We start from the raw sequence: 9,447 nt of genomic DNA, 5'->3' as shown, positions 1-9,447 counted from the left end.
TCACAATGTAACTAGATTATTGACTCTAGTGCAAGTGGGAGACTGTTGGAAATATGCCCTAGAGGCAATAATAAAATGATTATTATTATATTTCCTTGTTCATGGTATTTGTCTATTGTTCATGCTATAATTGTGTTATCCAGAAATCGTAATACATGTGTGAGTACATAGACCACAACATGTCCCTAGTGAGCCTCTAGTTAACTAGCTCATTGATCAATAGATAGTCATGGTTTCCTGACTATGGACATTGGATGTCATTGATAGAGAGATCACATCATTAGGAGAATGATGTGATGGACAAGACCCAATCCTAAGCATAGCACAAGATCATGTAGTTCGTTTGCTAGAGCTTTTCCAATGTCAAGTATCATTTCCTTAGACCATGAGATCGTGTAACTCCCGGATGCCGTAGGAGTGCTTTGGGTGTACCAAACGTCACAACCTAACTGGGTGACTATAAAGGTATACTACAGGTATCCCCGAAAGTATCTGTTGGGTTGACACGGATCGAGACTGGGATTTGTCACTCCGTATGACAGAGAGGTATCTCTGGGCCCAATCGGTAATGCATCATCATAATGAGCTCAATGTGACCAAGTGTTTGGTCACGGGATCATGCATTACGGTACGAGTAAAGTGACTTGCCGGTAACGAGATTGAACGAGGTATTGGGATACCAACGATCGAATCTCGGGCAAGTAACGTACCGATTGACAAAGGGAATTGAATACGGGGTTGATTGAATCCTCGACATCGTGGTTCATCCGATGAGATCATCGTGGAACATGTGGGAGCCAACATGGGTATCCAGATCCCGCTGTTGGTTATTGACCGGAGAGTCGTCTCGGTCATGTCTGCGTGTCTCCCGAACCCGTAGGGGCTACACACTTAAGGTTCGGTGACGCTAGGGTTGTAGAGATATTAGTATGCGGTAACCTGAAAGTTGTTCGGAGTCCCGGATGAGATCTCGGACGTCACGAGGAGTTCCGGAATGGTCCGGAGGTGAAGATTTATATATAGGAATTCCAGTTTCGGCCATCGGGAAAGTTTCAAGGGTAATCGGTATTGTACCGGGACCACCGGAAGGGTCCCGGGGGTCCATCGGGTGGGGCCACCTATCCCGGAGGGCCCCATGGGCTGAAGTGGGAGGGGAACCAGCCCCTGATGGGCTGGTGCGCTCCCCATGGGCCTCCTCCCGCGCCTAGGGTTGGAAACCCTAGGGGTGGGGAGCACCCCACTTGGCTTGGGGGGCAAGTCCCCTTGGCCGCCGCCCCCCTTGGAGATCCCATCTCCTAGGGCCGGCGCCTCCCTAGGGGCCCTATATATAGTGGGGGGGGGAGGGAGGGAAGCCGTACCCAAGTACCTGGCGCCTCCCTCTCCCCTCGTAACCTCTCTCTCTCTCTCTCTCTCTCTCTCTCTCTCTCTCTCTCTCGTTGGAGCTTGGCGAAGCCCTGCCGAGATCACCGCTGCTTCCACCACCACGCCGTCGTGCTGCTGGATCTCCATCAACCTCTCCTTCCCCTTGCTGGATCAAGAAGGAGGAGACGTCTTCCCAACCGTACGTGTGTTGAACGCGAAGGTGCCGTCCGTTCGGCGCTCGGTCATCGGTGATTTGGATCACGACGAGTACGACTCCATCAACCCCGTTCTCTTGAACGCTTCCGCTCGCGATCTACAAGGGTATGTAGATGCACTCCCCTCTCCCTCGTTGCTAGATGACTCCATAGATTGATCTTGGTGATGCGTAGAAAATTTTAAAATTCTGCTACGTTCCCCAACACCCCGCGCATGGGATTGACTCTGCCCTTGCCTCCGGATCCTCCTCTCCATGCCCCCTCCCCCGTAAACGTCGCCCCTGCCTGCTTGTAGCTCCGGTGGACACCACTCACCATCGACGCTATCGTGCCCGGGCGCAGCGGTGTCGTGCCAATTCCAGCATTTGCGGCACATGGTTGAAGCATCATCTCCCGCCGGCCACATCATTTTGGGACGCGCGCACCTACTACTCCCTGTCATAGAAGCACCGCTAGCTAACAGTTCCAGAAAAAACATGGCGGACACCGTGTGTTGCCGCCCAAACACTATCCTCTCAATTTGCAGCAAAATCGAAAGTTGGTTCCAACAAAAATCAAAAGCGGTTCCAACAATAATGTAAAAAATCATGGACAACTATCCTCTGAATTTGCAGAAAATTTGAAAGCTGGTTCCAGCAAAAAATTAATGTGTCTAGGCGACGGCACCACCATCCCTCTCAATTTGCAGCAAAATCGAAAGCTGGTTCCAGGAGAAATCAAAAGTGGTTCCAACAAAAAAAGACCAGTCGTCATTCCCATGCTCTGGCTCACAACCTCGTCATGTTGCGCGACGTGCGATAGTCCACAACCTCGCGATCGCCAGTCACGCATAGGCCATGACGTCAGCCTTTTGCAGGACAATTTCGCAGCAGCCAACTTCTACTTGTAGCAGAAACCATCGCTGATGAGGGATAGGCTGAGGAGGTGGAGAAGTGCATGGATAAGAGGAGCTTCTTCCCGACGTGGAGACGATGGAGGGAGGGAGTAGGGTCCACGTAGGGTGGAGCAGCGGCCGCCTCATCGGAGTAAATCCAAGGGAGGCATGGAGCGAGGGGAAGGAAACAAGTGAATGGGGAGCATAAGATGGTGAGAGAGAGCAAATCAAGAGGACCATAGAGATGATGAATTGGGAGACGACACGAGACGCATGATCCCCCAGGATCCATCGACCCCGCACAGCCGGGTAGAAATCATTTGCCCAGAATTAATGTATTGTAGCTAAGACGTGCGTTGCACGTGCAAGCTTACTAGTTAGTTAAAAGTAAATAACATGCTACCAGGAAGAAGATAGCCATGGTTCTGGATGCAGTCACGCAACTGCGTTGCCCAATGCACATCCAGTTCTTTTCGGTGATTCTTTCAGAATCGGCCCCCTCTCCAGCTTTTTTTAGAATCGGCACTCTATATATTTTTTACAATCCTATCAAGTTAAGGTTTAATTAGTTGGAATTGAAAAAAATGAAGTGATGATTCTGAATGAAGCTGGGAAAGAGGCCGATTCTAGAAGAATCGCTCGAAAGAACTGGACTGGTGTTGCTAGGTAATAGTTAGTTCATGCTACCGGAAAGAAGACAACCATGATTCTGGATGCAGTCACGCAGCTGCGTTCAATCCTGCGGCCGTGCTGGGCTGCTATAGCTATCGTGCTGACACATTACGTAGTGCAAAGGTATGCACACCGTATCCATATTCCCTGATTCCAATGTACTACATACATGCTGATGAATACCGAGTACACGTATCTGCATGCTGGCATTTCATAGGAAGAGTTTGCGACTTGGTGTAACCAAAATAGACTGGACGTTCTCTGTCGATGACAAGCGCTATCCAAACCTCGCCATCATCCTGATCTCCTCGTGATCACTGATGTTGACTTCGTGTCTTCATCCTACAGCGTATGACCATGACAGTCCGTTCTGGCAGGCCCCTCAGCGTGCCCATCCAAAAACATCATTTTAATGTATATGCTTATTAAGGGCATCTCCAACACCGACCTTCAAATCTCCTGTAACCGTCCGAACCGCTAAAGTTCAACGCCGACCTGTATCGGTCTATGGTGCGGTTCGGACACGTTTTTTCCTCATAAATCAAAGACAAAAGTGGAGAGGTTTACGAGAGTCTGGAACAATCTCAATCCTGTTTCTGACCGCCCTGACCCATCAAACCCCCCCTCCCACGCGCTTCTTGCCTGGCGCCAACTGTCCGCGTTCATTCCGCTGTACAGCGCCGCTCCACATTGAAGGCGGCTCAAGGCGGACGTCGCCTCTCACTGCCACCACCATAGAAGTGGCGCGCCGGTCGAAGGCGCCGCCCATTGCACACCGGCTGAAGACGACTCCTCGCCGCATTCATACGTCTCCATTAACCCCGTGTGGAAGCTGAGAAACATACTCTGGCCACACGTCCGTTTATGAGCGGGCCCGCATTAAACACAACGCCGGCCGAGCTCCTCCCGCCCGTCCTCTATTTAAACGAGGCCAGACGCCGGACAAGAGTCGCACCCCTCCGCCGCTCCCCCATCTCCTCGTTCACCATTTTCTTCACTCTTATGATGGTTTTCGAAAAGCAGTTCTCCGACATACAAACAGGCTGCCGCCAACTACAAGCGAGACAGCTCGCTACTCCACCTCCCTCGCTTAAGCCTACGGAGCCAGTTATCGCCCAAGCCGGCGCATGTTTTAGCAACTTGCCGCTCCAGGCCAACTCGATGAGGAGTGGCGAGTTGCTCCAGGCGGGCAGCACGGCGGCACAGGCGTCGCCGCATCCAGCGCCTGCGACCGTGCCATCCATCGTCGACGCGCGCGTAGCCGCGTCATGCACGCAGAGAAAGAAGCCGAAGTTGGCTGCACAGATGTCGACGAGGTGGTGGCCAGCACGTCTGTGCCCTGCGCCATCATCGAGGACAAGTAGAACACGGAGGCCGCCACCGCTTGTATCCCATGGAGGCCGCCGTCGATGCTCTAGCCGGTTCTCCTTTATCACATATCATCCTGGGCCCCCGCCTGAGCTCCATGGATGCACCTTCCCCTCCGGCTGAAGCACCCTCTTTGCTCTTAGTGGTCCGGTTAGCGGGCTGCCGGACATGGGGAAGACAAAGGGTTCTGTCGTGGCAGGCCGTAGACTAGTGTAGTGTATCCGTGTCGTGGAGTGGAACTCCGCGTGACCGTACATGCACATAGTTTTAGCTTTTTAGTTGAAAATATGTCCAAAATGTAACCGTTTTGTCCGATTTGTATGAAATCCAGCTATGTTTGCATGAATTTCATCCGATTTGTTGAAAAAGAGTTTGAAATGTATGCGGCTAGCGTTGGATGTCGACCTCCCATGTGACGCCCCCAATTCGACCGTACACTAATCATACACGCAAATGTGTACGATCAAGATCAAGGACTCACGGTAAGATATCACAACACAACTCTAGACACAAATTAAAATAATACAAGTTTTGTATTACAAGCCAGGGGCCTCGAGGGCTCGAATACATAAGCTCGAATACACAAGAGTCAGCGGAGGCAACAAAATCTGAGTACAGACATAAGTTAAACAAGTTTGCCTTAAGAAGGCTAGCACAAAAGCAACAACGATCGAAAAGGCAAGGCCTCCTGCCTGGGAGCCTCCTAACTACTCCAAGTCGTCAGCGGCCGTCACGTAGTAGTAGGCACCCTCGGGGTAGCAGTAGTCATCAGTGGTGTCATCTGGCTCCTGGGATCCGTCATCTGGTCGCAATAAACGGGTATATGGGAAAAAGAGGTAGCAAAGCAACCGTGAGTACTCATCCAAAGTACTCACAAGACTTACATTAGATCTAAACTAAGTATGCATCTGTATCAAAGGGAAATGGGCTGTATCTGTGGACTAAATTGCAGAATGCCAAAAGAGAAGAGGAAAACCTAGCCTATCGAAGACTAGCATCTTCAAGCATCTTGCAGCATATAGAAGAGTATAGATCAACATAATGTAAAGTAGTAGTAGTGTTATCAACCTCGGCTAGAGATCCTTTCTTGACTCCCTATGAGAAAGAAATCCCAGAGCCATACTATTCGTTTCTCATATCCATTTCTCATCTCAAGTATCCAGTTCAAGTTGTATCGATCGGGATACAACTCCAAGTGTCCGTTACTGTAGGACAGGCTATCGATAGATGTTTTTCCCTGCAAGGGTGCACCAACTTACCCACCACGCTTGATTAACTCCGGCCGGACACAGTTTCCTGGGTCATGCCCGGCCTCGGCCAAACAATACGCCGCAACCTGACCTAGGCTTAATAGAGAGGTTAGCACGCCGAACTAAACCTATGCCCCCAGGGGTCATGGGCCATCGCCCCGGGAACTCATGCACGTTGCGAGGGCGGCCGGTGAGCAGACCTAGCTACCTCCTTAAACAAGGCAGGAGCTTACGCAGTCCAACTCGGCGCGCGCCGCTCAGTCACTGACGTCTAATAAGCTTCGGCTGATGCATACAACGCAGAACGCCCATACAATGCCCACGTGATGGTTAGTGCTATCAGGCCAGAGGCCCCTTGGATCAAATATCCAAACTATTAGTGCATTGCTAGTGCGGTCATGAGCAGAGACTCACGAAAAATGTGACCCCATCGCCCCATCTCGAGTACTTGCGACAAGGGCTAAGAATGCCCGGCCACGCCTCGTAAGTATCTCGCGGGCACCTTCTAGGTCAACCCGACTACACATCACTTGCCATTAAGCTCGCGCGGGTACCCCTCAGGGCCGACCCGTCTTTAGTAACATAGTTCAGTGTAAAGTCATAGTAACCATAGTAACTGTGTGTCTAACACCAAGGGGAAAACCCGAGGAATCACCCCCGGTGAATTCCACTCGATGTAATCGTCAAGGTGAACGTAAGAGGATCCACCCTCGAGGTTCACACTTGAGGGGTTGCACGACAGAGCCGTATCGGAAGTGGTTAAGGAGGAAATCACCCTCGATGACCACGACCGAATAGCTACACTACAGAGGTCTCATCAGGAGTGATGTAAGAGGTTCCACCCTCGGCACTCGATGGTAACTCAGCAGAGTCGTACAACTAGGGGGTGATGTGCGGTGTCGGGGCCTGGACGTCGATCACGTTGATCGAGTCATCAAACATAAAGTGGGGCAACTGGGACAAGGTGGGGGTCACTGATGGATCACTAACCAACCTATACTAAGCAGTTTAGGATAAGCAGATAAGGTAACAATAAGCAGGTAACAAAAACAAGCTATGCATCAGAGTAGGATCATACAGAAAGCAGTAACAGTTCTAATGCAAGCATGAGAGAGAAAGAAATGGGCGATATCGGAATGCTCAAGGGGGGTTTGCTTGCGTGGAAACTCTGCTGAAAAAGAAGAAGTGTCGTTGACGTAGTCGATCACAGGGGCGGCATCAGTCTCGGGATCTACCGGAGAGAAGAGGGGGAAGAAACATTAAATATAAGCAAATAGATGAAACACTAAGCATAACATGGGAATATGGTGTGTCGGGTGTGACCTAACGTATGGCTACACAATATGGGTGAAGGGGCATTGCAACCGGGAATGCTTTCCCGGTTCCGGACATGTGTCAGACAGATGACCGGAGGGGGAATGTTGCATGTTCACTACACTAGGGATGTGTGGCGGGCTAATGGACCGCGTATTCGGATTCTTCTCGTCATTCTGAGCAACTTTCATATAGAAAACTTTTTCATCTGAGTTATGGATAATTTTCTATGATTTTCTAAAGTTTTTAATAATGTCCTAAAATTATTATTGATTCGAAAATGGGCTTATTGCACCAGTAGGACGCATGCTGATGTCAGCAGGGTCAACAGTCAACTCTGACTGGATTGACTGGTCAAAAGGGGCTGTGGGGTGCTACCTCTTGAGCACTGTGTTGGTTTTCCACAAAGAGGAAGGGATGATGCAGCAAAGTAGCGTAAGTATTTCCCTCAGTTTTTGAGAACCAAGGTATCAATCCAGTACGAGGCTACGCGCGAGTCCCTCGCACCTGCACAAAACAAATAAATCCTCGCAACCAACGCGATAAGGGGTTGTCAATCCCTACATGGCCACTTATGAGAGTGAGATCTGATAGATATGATAAGATAATATTTTTTGGTATTTTTATGATAAAGATGCAAAGTAAAATAAAAGAAAAGTAAAAAAGCAAAGGAAATAACTAAGTATTGAAAGATTAATATGATGAAGATAGGCCCAGGGGCCATAGGTTTCACTAGTGGCTTCTCTCAAGAGCATAAGTATTTTACGGTGGGTGAACGAATTACTGTTGAGAAATTGACAGAATTGAGCATAGTTATGAGAATATCTAGGTATGATCATATGTATATAGGCATCACGTCTGAGACAAGTAGACCGACTCCTGCCTGCATCTACTACTATTATTCCACTCATCGATCGCTATCCAGCATGCATCTAGAGTATTAAGTTCATGAAAACAGAGTAACGCCTTAAGCAAGATGACATGATGTAGAGGGATAAACTCATGCAATATGATGAAAACCCCATCTTGTTATCCTCGATGGCAACAATACAATACGTGCCTTGCTGCCCCTACTGTCACTGGGAAAGGACACCGCAAGATTGAACCCAAAGCTAAGCACTTCCCCCATTGCAAGAAAGATCAATCTAGTAGGTCAAATCAAACTGATAATTCGAAGAGACTTGCAAAGATAACCAATCATACATAAAAGAATTCAGAGAAGATTCAAATATTGTTCATAGATAGACTTGATCATAAACCCGCAATTCATCGGTCTCAACAAACACACCACAAAAAGAAGATTACATCGAATAGATCTCCACAAGAGAGGGGGAGAACATTGTATTGAGATCCAAAAAGAGAGAAGAAGCCATCTAGCTAATAACTATTGACCCGAAGGTTTGAGGTAAACTACTCACACTTCATCGGAGGGGCTATGGTGATGATGTAGAAGCCCTCCATGATGGATACCCCCTCCGGTGGAGCTCCAGAACAGGGCCCAAGATGGGATCTCATGGATACAGAAAGTTGCGGTGGTGGAATTAGGGTTTTGGCTCCGTATCTGATCGTTTGGGGGTACGTAGGTATATATAGGAGGAAGGAGTACGTCGGTGGAGCAACAGGGGGCCCACGAGGGTGGAGGGCACGCCTGGGGGCGGGGGTAGGCGCGCGCCCCTACCTCGTGGCCTCCTCCTTTGTTTCTTGACGTAGGGTCCAAGTCTCCTGGATCATGTTCGGTGAGAAAATCACATTCCCGAAGGTTTCATTCCGTTTGGACTCCGTTTGATATTCCTTTTCTTCGAAACCCTAAAATAGGCAAAAAAACAGCAATTCTGGGCTGGGCCTCCGGTTAATAGGTTAGTCCCAAAAATAATATAAAAGTGGATAATAAAGCCCAATAATGTCCAAAACAGTAGATAATATAGCATGGAGCAATCAAAAATTATAGATACGTTGGAGACGTATGAAGCATCCCCAAGCTTAATTCCTACTCGTCCTCGAGTAGGTAAATGATAAAAATAGAATTTTTGATGCGGAGTGCTACTTGGCATAATTTTAATGTAATTCTTCTTAATTGTGGTATGAATATTCAGATCCGAAAGATTCAAGATAACAGTTCATATTGACATAAATATAATAATACTTCAAGCATACTAACTAAGCAATTATGTCCTCTCAAAATAACATGGCCAAAGAAAGTTCATCCCTACAAAATCATATAGTTTAGTCATGCTCCATTTTGGTCACACAAGAATGCTCTCATCATGCACAACCCCGATGACAAGCCAAGCAATCGTTTCATACTTTAGTAATCTCAAACCTATAAACTTTCACGCAATATATGAGCGCGAGCCATGGATATAGCACTATGGGTGGAATAGAATATGATGGG

This window comes from Triticum dicoccoides, chromosome 7A (assembly GCF_002162155.2).
Source record: "Triticum dicoccoides isolate Atlit2015 ecotype Zavitan chromosome 7A, WEW_v2.0, whole genome shotgun sequence".
Taxonomy (NCBI): Eukaryota; Viridiplantae; Streptophyta; class Magnoliopsida; order Poales; family Poaceae; genus Triticum; species Triticum dicoccoides.
Note: the sequence above shows the minus strand (reverse complement) of the source record.